The sequence below is a fragment of the Grammomys surdaster genome, unplaced genomic scaffold (genome assembly GCF_004785775.1).
Source record: "Grammomys surdaster isolate TR1022 unplaced genomic scaffold, NIH_TR_1.0 125888, whole genome shotgun sequence".
NCBI classification, from domain to species: domain Eukaryota; kingdom Metazoa; phylum Chordata; class Mammalia; order Rodentia; family Muridae; genus Grammomys; species Grammomys surdaster.
Window position 1 is genome coordinate 3,520,560 of NW_021620713.1, and position 17,941 is coordinate 3,538,500.

Genomic DNA, 17,941 nt, shown 5'->3' on the forward strand with positions numbered 1-17,941 from the left:
CTCTCTCTCTCTCTCTCTCTCTCTCTCTCTCTCTCTCTCTCTCTCTCCCTCTCTCTCTCTCTCTCTCTCCCTGCTTTTAAGTAGACTACTTTCCTGTCAGTCCTCCTGGGAGTTGAATATTTCCTTACTCATTCTAACAAAACTTTCTCTGATTTACCACTTTTTCTGCTCCTCAATTAGAAGTCACTTTCAAACATGACTGCTTTCTTCTATGAAGTAAACTTACCTACAATTTTTGGGATTAAACATGTGTACTAATATCTTTGATGCATTCCAGATAATGCAGCCATGTTGCTGGATTAAAATTACTCTATATCCAAGTGTTAGTGCTTCAAACTTAATGTTACCCATGAAAAGGTCAGCTTTTTCAGAATTTTGAATGACTATATGGGCATATTCTTTGTTAACCAACTTAAAAATCCTGAAAAAAAATTTATACTCTAAAAATGATACTTTTCCTATCCCTTAACTTCTTCCAGATCCTCATTTCCATGCACTTTCTTTCTCTCCCACTAAATCAAAAAGTCAAATAAAAATAATTAAACACACACACACACACACACACACACACACACACACACACAGAGTACAAAACCACAAAATCAGAAACCATAATATTCAAGGAAAATGGTAAAAGGACAAGAATATTTTAAAGCTGTATATTGTCTATAAAGAAGATACAGTACAAAAAAGTGTATATAAAGTAAAATAACCTCTCTTCATACTTTAACTTGTTCTAAAGAAAGCTGCTTTTACATTTTTCTGAATGGAAAGAACTATTCATTGAGTATATTGATAGTATCAGTCAATTTAAACGTGAGCAACATGTTACAAGTAAAAAATTTGAACTATAACTCATTTATTTTACTTATTAAATATACTTCTTATTGTACTGAAACACACATATTATAGACATGTATCAGTGTTTATAATTTCTCAACTTTTCATTATCTTTTGGCAAAATAGCTGTCGGTCTTTCTATAGTTTGAATCTGTAAATTATTTGAGAAAAACGACATGGATTTCTCAACTTGTAAAGAGGTAGGACAATGTCTGCCCAGAAAAAAATATGTAACTCTTTTTAAAGTTTTGTTAATAACTTTCATAATGGCAAGTTGGTCATGTCCTTTAGACTCTCATTGACCTAAACAGTTTGTTATTAATCTAGATGTCTTTAACTTTAAAAACAACTTACATGCTTCTAAATATTCTTATACTACATTTGTTGCCCTATATCAAGGAGTAATGATTGTGAATGACTTGACACATGTTTGTGCATAATAATATTTTAGCCATATATCCTATACCTATTTCCAATTTTTTTGCTTTTATTCTTATATTGTCGATATATGGGTGGGTAGGTAGATAAATTTAGGATACATCTGGAATTAGAAAAAAATAAATCTAAAGTATGACCAAAATATTGAACACTATGTATCTAGATTATATTGCTGAATTTATCTGTTTATTTATCTATCTGCCTACTATTTAAATACTAGATAGAAAGAACTGAAAATGAATCTGGATAATAGAGTATTTTTCAACAGCACATTACTGGCATGCTGGAACCCATTCTTAAAGAGATTTGTTGTTTTGCACTAAATAGTTGTGTTCTCCTTGTCCCAGTAGTTGCAGCTTCACAAAGGTGAATTTGGCATGGCATGAAAGATACCAAAAAGGAACTGTAAATAGAGAAAAGCAGATAAAGGCAGAGAATAAGCCAATGAGAATGTCTAAAGCGAAAAATGGGAATTTTCACAAAGCAGTGCAGTTGAATTTATTGAGAAGGAAAAACATTGAGAAGAAGAATCCTTTGATTTTCTCCTACACAATTTCTTCAATATCTCAGAGTGTTTTAAAATAGAACTTTTTATATGTAGTAGCTAATCAGTATTATTATAATAACAAAAACCAGGAATTCAATGTAAATGGTGTTCAGCATATTTTCTTCAATATAACTTCATTCTCTACATTTTAAAAAAGGCATCTTTTTTTTTAACCAAATCTTGTGAAACAGCAGCTTTGATATTACTTACTTTTGAAATTTCCTTTTCTTTTTATTTTTCTTTTTCTCTTCATATGTTGACTCTATTCAAACTGAAGTATTGGAACAAACTAGGAAATAGTTTAATTTGTTAGCAGATATAATCAGCATCTACATATTGAGGTGGAAGTTTAAAGTAGAAAACCATTTAACGTGTACTATATATCCAAAGATATTCTCATTATCTAGAAGGTTTTTCAAATAAGTATGTTCTCATTTTGAAGAAAAAGCATTATAATCCATAAAGTATGTAGAAACTGAAGCAGTGTCAAGCTGGGATTGATACATGTACAGGAACAAAGACTGAAGTTATCTTGGAAATCGTTGATTACCTTTACTTGGTTAATAATTAATGAATTTTAGTAGTTTGGTAGGAACTAGATTCCTTGTCAAGTGATAGAAGCAAACTGAAATTGAAAGCTTTATTAAATATTTTAACTAACTATTTCTTAATGACTTACTTTGACACATTGGTCTGAGCACTTGGAATGCTGACTAATAACTTAGAGGAATGAATACTAGTCTGTGTTAAGAAAACATCATAATGGTATCTAGATATTTTGCTTTTTCCCTTTTTCATTTTAAATTAATTTATTTCATTTACATGGGTATTTCACTCTCATGAGTATACCATATGCATATATAGTGCCAGAAAAAACAAAGCATTAAATCTTTTGGACTTCGAGTTACAGATGATTTTGAGGCATAACACCTAGAGTCAAACCCAGGTAAACTATGAGAGCACCAATGCTCATAACTGCTGAGCCATCTCTTCAATCCCCATCTACTTTTCTTATTAACTAAAAGTACATGTTAGATACTTTACTCAGCACAGTTATTCCACCTGATGACTAATTCAATGAACTGAAAGAATTCATTTAGTGTCAGCACCATATTGGCAGGCTATAGTAATGATGAAGGCAATGAAATGACAAGGAGAGTGCATACACATTGGATTGGCATGAGTAGGATGTTTTAGGTTCAGAAAGGCTTAGTCATCAGTCCCTTATTTTCACTGCTTCATAGAAAACAAAAAAAAGAAAATAAATAACAAAAAAAATCAAAAGCCATAAACAAAAACAAAACAAAGCAATAACCCCCAAAATAGACAATTAGAAGAATATGGCTAATATACACTTATAAGTGAATACATACCATATTTGTCCTTTTGGGACTGGGTTATCTCACTCAGGATAATATTCCCAAGATTCATACATTTGCCTGCAACATTCATGAAGTCTTTGTTTTTTATATCTGAAAGTTATGGCATTGTGTTGATGTATGACATATTCTTTATCCATTTTTTTTCAGTTGAGGGACATCTAGGTTGTTTCCAGTTACTGGCTATTACAATTAAAGCTGCTTTGGATAGAGTAGAGTAAGTATCTTTTTGGAATACTGCAGCATCTTTTGGGTATATGCTCAGGAATGGTATAGCTGGGTCTTAAAGTAGAACTATTCCCAGTTTTCTGAGAAACCACAAAATTGATTTCCAAAGTGGTTGTACAAATTTGCACTTCCATCAGCATTGAATAAGTGTTTCACTTGCTCCACATTCTTGACAGCATGTGCTATCTCTTGTGTTTTTTATCTTAACCATTCTGAATGGTATAAGATGGAATCTCATAGTTGTTTTAACTTGTATTTCCCTGATAACTAAGAACTTTGAACATTTCTTTTTTAATTAATAATTTTATTCATTTACATTTCAAATGATATCCCCTTTCTGGTTAGCCCCTCCATAAATCCCCCATCTCATTCCCCCTCTCCCCTTTGCTTCTATGAGGGTGCTCCTCCACCCACTGACCCACTCCTGCCTCACACCTCTATTATCCCCCTGTGCTGGGGCATCAAGCCTCCCTCTCCTCCCACTGTTGTCAGATAAGGGCATACTCTACTACACATGTATCTGGAGCCATGGATCTCTCCATGTATACTCTTTGGTTGGTGGTTTAGTCTCTTGAAGCTCTGGCTGGTCAAGTTAGTTGATATTGTTATTCTTATGGGGTTGCAATATTCTTCAGCTCCTTCAGTCCTTCCCCTAGCTCTTCCACTGGGGTCCCTGGGCTCAGCCTGATGGTTGGCTGTGAGTATCTGCAACTGTTTTGGTCAGGTGCTGGTAGAACTTCTCAGGGAACAGCTGTATCATGCCCCTCCCTGTAGGCAAATACTTCTTGGCATCAGCAATAGTGTGGGGGTTTGTTCTGCAGATGGGATAGATTAACTTATAAGTGTATATTGGCCATAAAACACTGGATGCTCATGCTACATAACTCAGATCCATGGAGGCTGGACAGGAAGGAGAGCTCAAGCAAGGCAGTTTGAACCTCGCTTGGAAGGGAGAATGGAATGATCATGGAAGGCAGATGGAGGGAGGGAACAGGATGGGAGAGGGGATTGGGAGGGGAGTGTGGGCATTTGTGGTCAGGTGTTGGGAGGGGAATGGGGATAGCCAATGGTCATTGGAATGAATGAAAATCTGAAACCAACAGGGTGGGGGAAAGGTAGAGGGCACCTTCAGGATGAGATGCATAGATTGTATAGAAAAGGCTCCCCAGAATACATGGAGGTATCCATAGTTATGCCTCACAGCATTAGGGGTATGAAGCCTGGGGAGGCTTCCTCCTGTGGCCAGTCAAGAACCCTGGAGGAGTGATAGAGACACCAACCCAGCCACAAAACTTTTGACCCAAAACTTACCTTGTCTACAAGAAATGTAAGGATTAAAGATAGAGCAATGACTGATAGAATACCCAACCAATAACTGGCCCAACTTGTTCCCATCCCATGGGAAAACACCAATCTGTCACACTATTGATGATATTCTGTTATGCTTGCAAACATGTGTCTAGCATGGCAGTCATCTGAGAGGCTCCACCTACCACCTGACTCAGACAGATGCAGACACCCACAGTCAAATAGTGGATAGAGCTTGGAGACTCTAATGGAAGAATAGGAGGAAGGATTACAGCCTCTAAGGGCATAGGAACTCCCCCGAAGACCAAGAGAGTCAACTAACTTGGACCCTTGAGGGTCTCAGAGACTGACCCATCAACCAAATATATACAGGCTGGATCTAGGCTTTCCTCTTATATGTAACAGATGTGCAGCTTGGTCTTCATGAGGGTCCAGAACAAATGGAGTAGATACTGTCCCAAATGCTGTTGCATGTATGTGGAATATGTTCCTCTAGCTGGGCTGCCTTGTCTGGCCTCAGTGGGAGAGGAACCGCCTAGCCTTGTAGAAACTTGAAGTGCCAGTGTTGGAGGATATCCAGGTGGTCTGCCACCCCCACTCAGTGGAGAACGAGAGGAGTTATGTGGGAAGGATTGTGGGAGGGGGTGACCAAGAGGAGGACAGTGAGCAGGATGTAAAGTGAGTAAGTAAAAAATAAATTTTAAAAAATGAAAACAAAACACTAAAAAGGAAATGCAGAAAATAAAGGGAAAATCAAAGAGTTCCAGCGGAACAAAAATTCAAAGGAAAGAACAATACATAAGATAAAATGAGAGCCAAATAGCCCTATTAAAAATGGGGTACAGAGATAACAATTCTCTATGGAGGAATCTTGAATAGCTGAGAAGCACTTAAACAAATGTTCAACATTCTTAGTCATCAGGGAAATGCAAATCAAAACAACCCTGAGATTCCACCTCAGATCTCAGATGGCTAAGATCAAAAACTCAAATGAATGCAGATTTGGAGAAAGAGAAACACTCCTCCATTGCTGGTGGGATTATAACCTTGTACAACCAGTCTGGAAATCAGTCTAGCAGTTCCTCAGAAAATTGTAAATATTTCTACCTGAGGACTCAACTATACCACTCCTGGGCATATACTCAATAGATGTCCAACATAAAACAAGGACACATGCCCCACTATGTTCATAGCAGTCTTATTTATAATAGCCAGAAGCTGGAAACTACCCAGATATCCCTCAACAGGGAAATGGATACAGAAAAAATGGTACAACTACACAATGAAGTACTACTCAGATATTAAAACAATGACTTCATGAAATCCTACACAGAAGAGAGAAGAAAATAATCACAGGAGGTAGGGATCTGGTACGGGGAGAGGAGGGGGAGGGAAAACAGCAGCACAATATAAAGTGTAGGAGGAGACAGGGGAGAAGTACAGAGAGTCAGAAATTTGAACGGAGGTGAGGTATATAGTAGTGGGGGAGGGGGATCTGGGGGGAGCCACTAGAAATTCCCAGATGCCAGGGATCCAATAGGTCCCCAGGATCCAACAGGGAGAACATTAGCTGAAATACCCAACAAAGGTGAGATCGAACCTGTAGAGACTGTATCCAGTGAATAGGCACTGCCACAGGTTGAGGGATAGGACCACTCATCTACCTCAGAAATAATAATCCAGAATTCCTCTAGTCAAAAGGGGATGCAAGGACAAAGAGTGGAGCAGAGTCTGAAAGAAAGATCATCCAGAAACTGCCCCACCTAGAGATCTGTCCCATCTGCAGACACCAAACCCAGACACTATTGCTGATGCTAGGAAGTGAGCTTGCTGACCAGAGCTTGGTATAGCTCTCTCCTGAGAGGCTCTGCCAGAGCCTGACACATACAGTTATGTATGCACACAGCCAAACATGAGACTGAGTACGGGGACCCCAATGGAGGAGTTAGGGCAAGGACTGAAGGAGCTGAAAGGGTTTGCAATCTCATAGGAAGAACAACTCAACCAACCAGAACCCCTCCCCCCCCCCAAGTTTCCAGGTACTAAACCACCAACCAAAGAATATACATGGGGGAAGCTTGGCTCTAGATGGATATGTAGCAGAGGACTGCCTTATCAGGCATCAATGGGAGGGGAGTTCCTTTGTCCTGTGGAGACTCGATGCCCCAGTGAAGGGGAATTCTAGGGCTAGGGCACAGAGGTGGGAGTGGGAGGGTGGAGAAGCACCCTCATAGGGGCAGGGGGAGTGGAACAAGATAGGAGGTTTGTGGAGGGGAAACTGGGAATGAGGATAACATTTGAAATGTAAATAAATTAAATAATCAAGAAAGAAAAAGGAAAAATGATCATGAAATTTCTAATACAGTCTGCAACAAGAAATGTATCAGTGTTCCTCCATCAGTCTGAGGGACATCATAGCAAGTAAAGACAGCATAACAGTATAAAAAATGTACTAGGAATAGTAAAAGTTTTGATTTTTAGCTTGAGCATAATGCAAGCTACCAGGTATCTTTAAAAGAACAACTAACATCTGCTTCACTTCCAACAGGATCATTATGTTATCTTGAAAAGATATTGATTATAAGAGGAATAGCAGATAAAAATATCTTAGCAAACATGAGGGTACCTAATGTGAATCCTTCAGACATAAAATAGTGAAAACTTGTTGGACTTAAGTATTAATATTTATATGTTTACACAGTATGAATGACAAAGTGAAAGAAAGACAAGATGTAGGAAGAATACATGGTAGTTAACTTGAGAAAATAAAACATAAACTAATGGATCTCCACTATTAGTGTAAAACTACCACAGAAAGAGTGGATTTGGGTTAGAAGAATAGATACCTGGAGTCTGACTTAGTTTGTTCTTGTTAGATTTCATATTTTATCAACATTCAAACAGGACATGTTAAATGAATAACCGGAGTTCAAATGATAGAAGTGTCAGTAAGAACAGAATATTAAAACCTGTAAGATTAAATTAAATTATTGAGAAAAAATATTAACAAGTTGGAAAAGCTTTGATTAACTGCATCTCAGAACTCAGTGTTTGTGGGGCTAAAGCATAGGGAGATGAGTATATACAAGCAATGAGACAGACACATACAGTGAATCAGAATGATCTCAACGGGGTGTCATGTCCTGAAAGGCATGTACAGATGCTGTTGTAGAACAAAAGTAGTAATTGGAATTGATATGTGTCAAATAATAATGAAGGCTTGACCACTGGTTTAGTAATACAGAGAGAACAAGTGACATCCACAAGACTTGGTTGACATGAGTTCTAGTTAGAATGAACCTATAATCTCTAGGTATCTCATTAATTTCCTAATACATTCTAAGCTTGCCAATGAATCTCTGAAATATGTGATAGATTTGATAAATATTAGCTAGAATATTATTTTAATTTAATAAATTAAATGGAATTGGGGAATAGACTGGAATTCATTATAGTCTGCCCTCTATTGTCTAAACAAGTATTTGACTAAAACAGAATACATAGAATGTGCCTATAAGTGATAGATAACATAAGAAATAAATATGCCCTCGATAGTATGGCTTAGAATTTTTAAAATTAATGATGTGTAAACTTCTTGAATGAGTTTAAAAGAATATTAAGTATATATTAACTTATTAAATACTATACTTAATTTAAAAGCTTCAAATTAATCAGTTAAGTTATACTTGTACAGTAACACATTTGTTTATAGTCTTTAATGCCCACAAGGTTGAGAGGAAATATGTAATATAGAAGAACATCTTCCAGTTTATAATAATTAAAGTAGAAAAGTTAAACCTTGCTAAGTTAAAAAAAAATACATTAAAAGGTTACTTCCATTTTCTAGAGTTTCAAACACGACGTTTTGTCATAATCAACCCTATACTGCAAATTTTCCAAAATCTACATACAGCCATTCCCTCCCCACCCAAGTTTGTGTCCTTTGTTTTACTGGAGTGTTGTTGTTGTTATTGTTTGCAAGCAGTTGTTAACTACAGGGATAGAATTTGAAGACAATTTCTCTAATAATGTAGCCTTAGTTAAGTCAACCAAGTTCCAGTGGAATACCAGGATCCAAAGGTATTTGGGTAGAAGATATCTTGTTTTGAGAAGGAAGCTGGATCAGTTGGCTATAAATGTGTCTAATAATTACTGAATGCCTAATATGTGGTAAATATTCTTCAAGCCACTGAAGCCAGAGAATCTACAGAAAGTGACTTATAGGATCTGACTTTCTTCTTGCTAAACAGACTTTTATTTTCTTATTGAAAAACATATGCAGTACAAACTGTTAACCATCCTAAATTCTCTTGAGACAAGAATATAGATATATGATATAATCATGGATAATAAACAAATGTAGAACTCATTTACATATACAAATATCAATTTCTTCTTCATTTGTATTTTCTTACTAGCCTGTCACCTAGAGATGACAAAGGCCTGTAAGACAGTAAGCTAACAAGATAGGATTTGAACTCTAGGTGAATTCTGATGGAATAAGTCTGTCACTTTGACTGAACTCTAGTATTTACCTGGGATTCACTACCCCTTTTTATCTGGTATCATGACAGAATCTTTTACTTTTATCAGCAGTCATTTATCAGATTGTAAGATTTAGGCCTACGCTATCTCCGGGGGTGTTACATCCAGTGTGGGAAACATGGGTGAATTTGTAATTACATTGTAAAATTGTAAGAAGAGCCAAAGAAGATAGAATAACATAGAAAACTGCAGAAGTGAATAATTATGTCATGTGGGCACTGGGAACCTTTAATTTAACTGCTGTTTAAAACTAGCACAGCATGAGTAGTCATTAACCTGAAGAAGACAGAAATGTGCATTCTAGGCCGAGAAAAATAACATAACACAAAGGAACTGAGTTTCAAAACAAAATGCCTTGTTACTTTTTTTTTACTTTTTTTTTTTTTTGGTGTGTCTGGGATGAGAGATCTTTTGGCCTGTGTTATGATGGTTGGGCTTAGTTTGAAGACAGTGGGAAATCACTAGAAAATTGCAAGCAGGATCTGACATTATCAATTTGTGTTTCACATTGTGCTGGCAGCAATGTGCAGTCTGAAGCATAAGTGCCGTCTCCCTTTCCTCCACATCAACCAAAAGGATATTGAATAAAATCCAAATATGCGAAAACTAAGGGATAAATACTGTCATCAAGTATATGAAACATTTATGAGAAGGATGCTCAGCAGTTGTTCTGAGTGTCTGTGACAGACCAAACACAATCGCATAAAAGCAAGAGGGAGCTGAGCTGGACCTTTAGTGGCATATCTCAATTGAGGCCTGACCTGGAAAGGGATATCACCAGAATGGACCGAGTGGGCAATTGAAAAAATTCTGTCCACTAGTCAACAGAAAAAAAGGCCACTATCATTTCTAGAGAATTTTTAGGTAGTAATTTCACTGACAGCCAGGGATACAATAAAATATATTTTCAACATACTCCTGCTTCCCCGAATTATGATTCTTACAGTAAAGAAACTAAGTGTTCTCTGAGCTACCATCCCAGCCAGCATGTTCACATCCTTTGAACAGAAGCAAATGAAATGTCAATAATTTGTACTCATGGTCACCTGCTAATATACCAATGTTACAATAAGTCCCACAAGAGGGCTGACTACAATTTGGATTGTTGTATTTAATTTTTCTTTCTTCCTGCCCTCTTAAGATAGTGTCAAGCCAAGGAAGCTCAGGCTAGCAGAGAAAGTACTATACTGCCCAGGGTGCTCACATGCACAAAGTGTTTAATGTTTTCTGTTAACACTAACAAGCTCATTGAAGATTCTTATCTAAAAGAATAATGAAATATGTTTTTAATTCTAATTTACTTTATTATGAAATCCTTGTTGCTACACTAAAGACACCGAATCTTTCTCAGTTTGCTGTGATGGGCCCGGGACTCTTAGGCTTAAACAGTCTTCCTGTCTCAGGCTATCCCATAACAGGGAAAATGTTTCTTCTCCTTATTATTTACAAAGGTACTCAATTTGAATAAATGTAGATATATCCATATATGAAAATGTTTAATTACATTTATAAGTTTGTATATACTTTGATAATGGAAGGATAGGAGCCTTTAGACGGAACCTGAAAGCTAACATGTTGGTTGGAATAGCGTGCTGTACTTCCTCCATTTACTTGTGACATTGTGCTGCAGTTGAGTAGCTCATTGGCTCAGAGAAAAATCTCCTCTAATTGTCTCTCTTCTAGTAGAAGATTATAAACCCTAAGAACTGATATCTTTTCTATTAATGAGAAAATGTGTTGTTACAGTTTTAAATAGTATATTTTAAAAATATATTAATTTTTTATTTAGTTTTATATTACAAAAGTTATATAATGGTTTCACTTATCAATATTTAGGAAATATTTTCAATAGTTTAAAAAGCTTTAGCACTTACTGCAAGCCCTTTGACACATGAACTCAATGCTCTCTGGAACTTGTGCCCATGTCATTGTCTCTGTTGGAATTTTTTTCATCAAACAAAATACCTCTGATTCTATAATGCACAACAGGAATGCTGTCTAGACATCTTTGCTTAAATGTAAATATTGCTTTTGTTTAAAGTGATGAGATGAGAACTGTACCCAAGATTAATGAGTACATGGCTTGAGCAGAGATTGGAACATTTTTATCTAAGTATCCCTAAGTCTAGGCCTGGGAGTGTCTAGCCTCTTTGGAGTGTAAACATTTGCAAGCCAGACCTTAAAGGCTTCAGCTTCCAGTTTTAGTATTCTAACTAGGTCTAGAAAGTTTCAGCCTCCAAGACTTATGTTTGGATAAGCTCAAACTTTCTAACTCTTTCTGAACTCTGGTTGGCTGATTCAACTCAGATGTTTCTGGTTCAAACTCCTCTCTCAGTTGACTGATTCAAATTGGCTTCAGCTTCTGACTGAATTGCTCTGGATGGAAAGACTGCCACTGAACATCTCTGAAGAGAATTGAACTCTACTTCTCCCCTTCAGTGCTTAAAAAAGAAAAAAAAATCCACAGGAATTGTCCTCCTTCCAGTCCCCCTCCTGCAGTTACTTATCTCATTCCCCTTCCCCCATCTCCATGTCTATAAGAGAATGCCTCCTGTCTGAGGCCTCAAGCGTCTCAATGGTTCAGCACATCTTCTCCCACTGAGGCCAGACCTGACAGTCCTCTACTATATGTGTCACATCATGTATGCTACCTGGTTGGTGAATCAGTGTCTGAGAAATCTCAGTGGTCTTGGTTAGTTGAGATTGCTGGCCTTCCCATGGGATCTTCCTCCTCTTCAGCTTCTTCCAGCTTTTTCCTAATCAACCACAAGAGTTCCTAACTTCAGTCCAATGGTTGAGTTTAAGTATCTGCCTCTGTCTTAGTCAGCTGCTTGTTGGACCTCTCCGAGTATATTAGTGAGTATATACCATGACTGTCATTTTGGATCTGAGTTACTTCACTCAGGATGGTATTTTCAAGTTCCATCCATTTGCCTGCAAAGCTCATGATGGCCTCATTCTAAATAACTGAATAGTATTCCATTGTGTAAATGAATCATATTTACTATGTCCATTTTTCCATTGTGGGACATCTGGGTTGTATCCAGCTTCTGACTATTACAAATACTGCTGCTATCAACATAGTGGAGCATGTTCTTCTGTGGTATGTTGGGGGCATCTTCTGGGTATACGCCCAAGTGTTGTATAGCTCGGTCTTCTGGTAATTTTTTTTCAATTTTCTGAGATTTCCAGAGTTGTTGTACCAGTTTGCAATCCTAACAGCAGTGAAGGAGTGACCTTTTTCCACATTCTTGCCAACGTGTCCTGTCATGAGAGTTTTTGATCTTAGTCATTCTGATTGGTGTAAGGTGGAATCTCAGGATCACTTGATTTGCATTTCCCTGAAAACAAAGGCTTTTCAAAATTTCTTTAAGCTTTCCTTAGCCATTAGAGATTCCTCTATTGTGAATTCTCTGTTTAGTGCTATACCCCATTTTTTTATTGATTTTTTTTTTGATGTTAGCTTTTCGAGTTCTTAATACAATTGAGATATTAGCCCTCTGTATCAGATGTGGGGTTAGTCAATATTTTTTTCTCAATCTATAGGTTGCTAATTTGTTCTATTGACTGTCTCTTGCTATACAGAATCTTTTCAGTTTTATGAGGTCCCATTTATCAATTCTTGATCTTAGAACCTGAGCCATTGCCATTGTTTAGGAAATTTCCTCAATGCCAATGAGTAAAGGCTCTTTCTAACTATTAGATTCAGTCTATGTGTTTTTATGTTGAGATCCTTGACCCACTTGGACTTGAGTTTTGTGCAAGGTGACAAATATGGGTCTATTTTCACTTTTCTACATACTGGCTGCCAGCTAGACCATCACAATTTATTGAAGATGTTTTCTTTTTTCCATTATATACTTTTGACTATTTTGTCAAAAATCAAGTGTCTGTAAGTATGTGGGCTTATTTCTGGGTATTCAATTCTATTCCATTGATCAACCTGCTTTTCTCTGCACCAGTACCTAGCAAATTTTATGGTTATTTCTCTCTAGTACAGCTTGAGGTCAGGGATGGTAGTTCCCCAGAAGTTTTTTTTTGTTAAGTATTGTTTTGACTATCCTGGGTCTTTTGTTTTTCCTTATAAAATTGAGAATTGCTCTTTCCATGTCTTCATGTTAATTCCATGTTAATTGTGTTGGAATTTTGAGGGGAGTGCATTGAATATGTAGATTGCTTTTGGTAGAATGGCCATTTTGACAATGTTAATCCTACCAATTCACTAACATAAGAGATCTCTAAGTTTTCTGAGATATTTCTTGTGAAACCTGAACTTCTTGTCATACAGATTTTTCATGTTATACTGCTATAACACGATATTTTATATTATTTGTAAATATTGTAGAGGGTGTTGTTTTCCTATTTTCTTACTCAGCCTATTTATCATTTGAATAAAAGAAGGCTACAGATAGTATCCTTCAGTTTTGTTCTTTATGCAACATTCTTTTCTCTCTCCTACTGTGAGAGTTGGGCATACTCCACCTCTGACTTATTCTGTCCAATCATTCTCTGATTCATTATTTTATCAGCCCTTCAATCAGATATTATTGTTTGAGATTAAAGGTATATACTAAAGGCATGTGTGTAATCTAGCTAGAAAGATTAAAGGTATGCCATCCCAGCAGGATCATCCAGACCTACAAGGACTTTGGATATATCCTTTGCCAGAGCAGCCATATTGCTAGAATAAAATTCGTCTACATCTTCCTCTCCCTTCTACCTATACTGCAAAAGTGCTCTGAAGCTTGGTGTAAGTATCTAGCTTGATGTCTCCAAGCCCATTTGTTCAACATTGTTATTAATGTAGTTACGTTTATTGTATATGAAGTTAAAATTGCTCAAAATTAAAAACTGATAAATCTCATGTGTCAAGAGATTTATTCCATATGTTCAAATGCTGAATAAAGTTTGAGTTTTAAGTGTATTGCTGAATGAATTGATTGATTAACCTAGAGCTAAATAAATAATATAATTGAGTTTTGTCTTACTTATATTCACTATTTCTTACCTCTTCACAGGATACTATCTCTGTGCCCTTTAGTTAGGTTAGCTAAGGGTATATCTATCTTGCTGATTTTCTCAAAGTACCAGCTTTTAGGTTTGTTGATTCATTGTATCATTCCCTTTGTTTCTATTTGGTTGATTTTGGCACTGAGTTTGATTTTTTCTGCAGTCTTCTACTCTTGGGTGTGTTTGAGGTTGAGGAAAATAGAACAACATTTAAAGATCAACTGAATACCAGCTGTATATGGATGTGATAAAGCATCCATGTCAGAGTTAAAACCACAGTCTATCTGACCAAATCATTTGCTGTCTGGCAGAAATCAATTATTGAAAGATACAATTTGCCTTAGCTTTGGTTTTCTTACTTTCAGATTCTTTCTATTAAATCATCTCTCTCTACTATGATACCATGGAATGATGTGCAGTTATAAGCTATATTCTAGAGGTTTTACATTTTTATATTTATTAATCAAACATGTCAGCAATATCTGTGCTCACATAGAACTTCAGAATAGTGGCAGAGACAACCAGTAATCAAATGATAGCACCAGTCATGTAAGGAAGTTATGTTTATAGTGGAAACTTGACATTAAAGTAATCATACATCATGACGTACTGTAGGAAGATAAACTAAACTTTGTAAAAGGCAATTTTGCATATTTAAGATTTGAAGAAACAAGAATATCCTTGCAGTGGAGACATACTATATGATAATTAGAAGCATTTGGAGTTTAAGAAACTAATTAAAGACTAAGGTATATACATATATATATATATATATATATATATATATATATATATATAATTTGTCTTTGATACTAGCACATGTAAGACTGAAATAGGATTCATGTTTTAAGGCTAGCCTTGCTACACAGTGAATTGTTTGTGTGAAATCTTGTCTCAAAAGCATGATAAATACTATTAAAATTATTATTTAATATTATTAAATAATTATATTTTATTTAATACAATTAAATTTTAAAAGAAAATAAGTAAAAAGAAACAAGTGAAAGGACCTTGTAATTTTGCTTGCTTTCTAGAAATGGGTTTCTTTAATGGAGTTGAGTGTAGTCAGTATTGGCACGTCTAATGATAAGTATCCACACTAGAAATATATATATGTGTGTGTGTGTGTGTGTGTGTGTGTGTGTGTGTGTATAAAACCATTTTATTGTTATGGATACTTATACTATAGTGTAGCAGCATGACTTTGGACACATGATCAATGTGTGTCCTATAATGCTGTAATGGCTTGAGCATCATTTGATGATGGGTATTTCTCAAATTCATTATCATCATACTCACCACAAATGTGTGTGGTATTATGCTGTGATGGCTATAGGGTTGTTAGGTGATAGAAATTTCTCAAATGTATTATTGTCATACCCCTCACTATCACACACATGACCATTCTTCACAAAAATATCACCATTTAGTGCCTGCCTGTGTATAAAAGTATTACATGTAAGGTAAGATAACATAGCATCAGAACTTCTGAAGGTACAAGATAGTATAACAAACTAGCCATTTAGTGTGTTACACATGAAAAATAATTATTATCACATGCATAAAAATGAAGAAATATAATTACAAAGTCAAAGTTTGCTTGAGGAAATGTACAAAAGGATCCTCCATCTTTTCCTTTATGATTACTCTTATGGAATTGAGGCAGGCTCAGGATACACCTGACACTCTATAATTCATTAATTGTGAGTGATTAGAACATATGTTACTGATATTTTAGCTTTGGTTTCTACTGCAACGATGCTATAAACTTGATTAGTTCTCAAGAAGTTTCTTCCTTTCACTTTACCCTTCCATGGATCTCAAACGAGGTGTCAAACATTGATCACACTCACTTCCCTGCCACGGATTTTCTAGTGGGGTGTTAAAGGGTGAATCTAACCTGACTTGATCCAGCATGGCCCAGGAATTAGACTAGGTGCCAGGAAGATATAGGAGTAGATGTAAAAATGTCCTAGCTCCCAGGAAGCTTCTTTTAAAGATAGGATGAGAGAAATCAAGTTGTTTTTAATAAAGTTGATTCTAAATATGAGAAATGCAAAGAATAAATAACATATGGTAAAGATAGGGAGCCACTGCTTTAAAAGATGACTTCCTTACTTATACTGCTAAAGGTCAATTACCAAGTACAGCCTAGCAGTATCTTCAAATGCCCCAGTTGAAAGACCACAATTTTAGACTTGCATTTTAGCAGTTGAATATGGTTTTCAAGTTATTTTCTACTTGACTTTTGCTCTATACAAGATATGTAAGTTTTCTGTACAAAATACATAAGCAGCGTGAAAATCTACAGCATGCCACAAAATAATATTAACCCATCTTGCTAGAAACTTGAGCTGATTTTCAGATAAAGAAGGAGCACACATTTTTTTAAACATTGAGTTTCAGTCAGAATTCTGTTGGCTCATTAGTCTGACATTATGGCTTTCAGGGTCAGTTGATCCCTGTATGATTCAGGAGTTTTCTTTAAGGAAATGTGCTTCTGCTGTATAAACTTTACACTGAGGATGGATTAAGCAACAAGTGAGATTAATTCTGAACTGTAGATGAAACTGAAACTTCTCTTATAAAGGGGAAATATATAGTATAAGAAAGAAACTTAGAGAAAAATAAAATGGGTAGAGGTGAATGTGGTATCAAAGGAGTAAATGAGAAAGGTGCGGCACATGAGCAAGGAGGCTTCGGGAAGGAGTACAGGCAGAAGATGCATTCCCTTTGTCTAGTGACATCAATAGGCAGGTTCTTAATCTCGGATGTAGTTTCTCTACAAGCCATGGTAGCATGATCCATGCAAAGTGTTGGGTAGAGATGAATTCTTTTATGACTAACAACTCAAGGTTTGGACTTTTACCATCAAAGCCATACAAAAGAGGAAATTATATTTAGAACATATTTCATTCAGTACATAGTCATTCTTCACTGTTAAGTGCTTGACTCAAATGAATCATAAGCAGTGACTGTGTTAACCTCATGATGTATATACATTTAAAGACAGAGTATTAGTGCAAAGATTAAAAACTAGGAATGATTGTTTTATCAAAACCTTATACATGTTTCTACTCCTTTTCACAGGAATGAAAAACATATTAAAGAAAAGAAACCAGTTTTATTTAAATTATTATTAACTCTTTGAAAATTTCTTGTGTTATAATTTGATTGTATCCATGCCTTCCCACAATTTTTCCTACATTTATACCCTCTTCCTTCCAACCCAATGTTGTGCTTTTGTGTTTTATTTTAGCCCATTTGTTCTCTCTGTTCTACTCTTAGATATTCAGCCAGCCGCTGGGACATGGATGACCTATCAGTGTTGACACCCTTACAGAACACTAATTACCTTTCTCTGAAGTTATCAACACTTATGTCCAACTTCCCACTCCATGCTGAGATTGTATCTGGTTTGATCTTGCACAGGTCTTGTACTTGCTGTCACAACTGCTGTGAGTACATATGTTAAACTGCAAATACTTCGTTTCTGTAAAATATTGCTTTGTTCTTGTCATGTGCCCCCTTCAGCTGTAGCAAACCTTCTGCTCCCTTTACCTCAATGATACCTGACACTTGAGAGGGATACACATGTGACTGTATGTATGTGGTGTGTGTGTGTGTGTGTGTGTGTGTGTGTGTG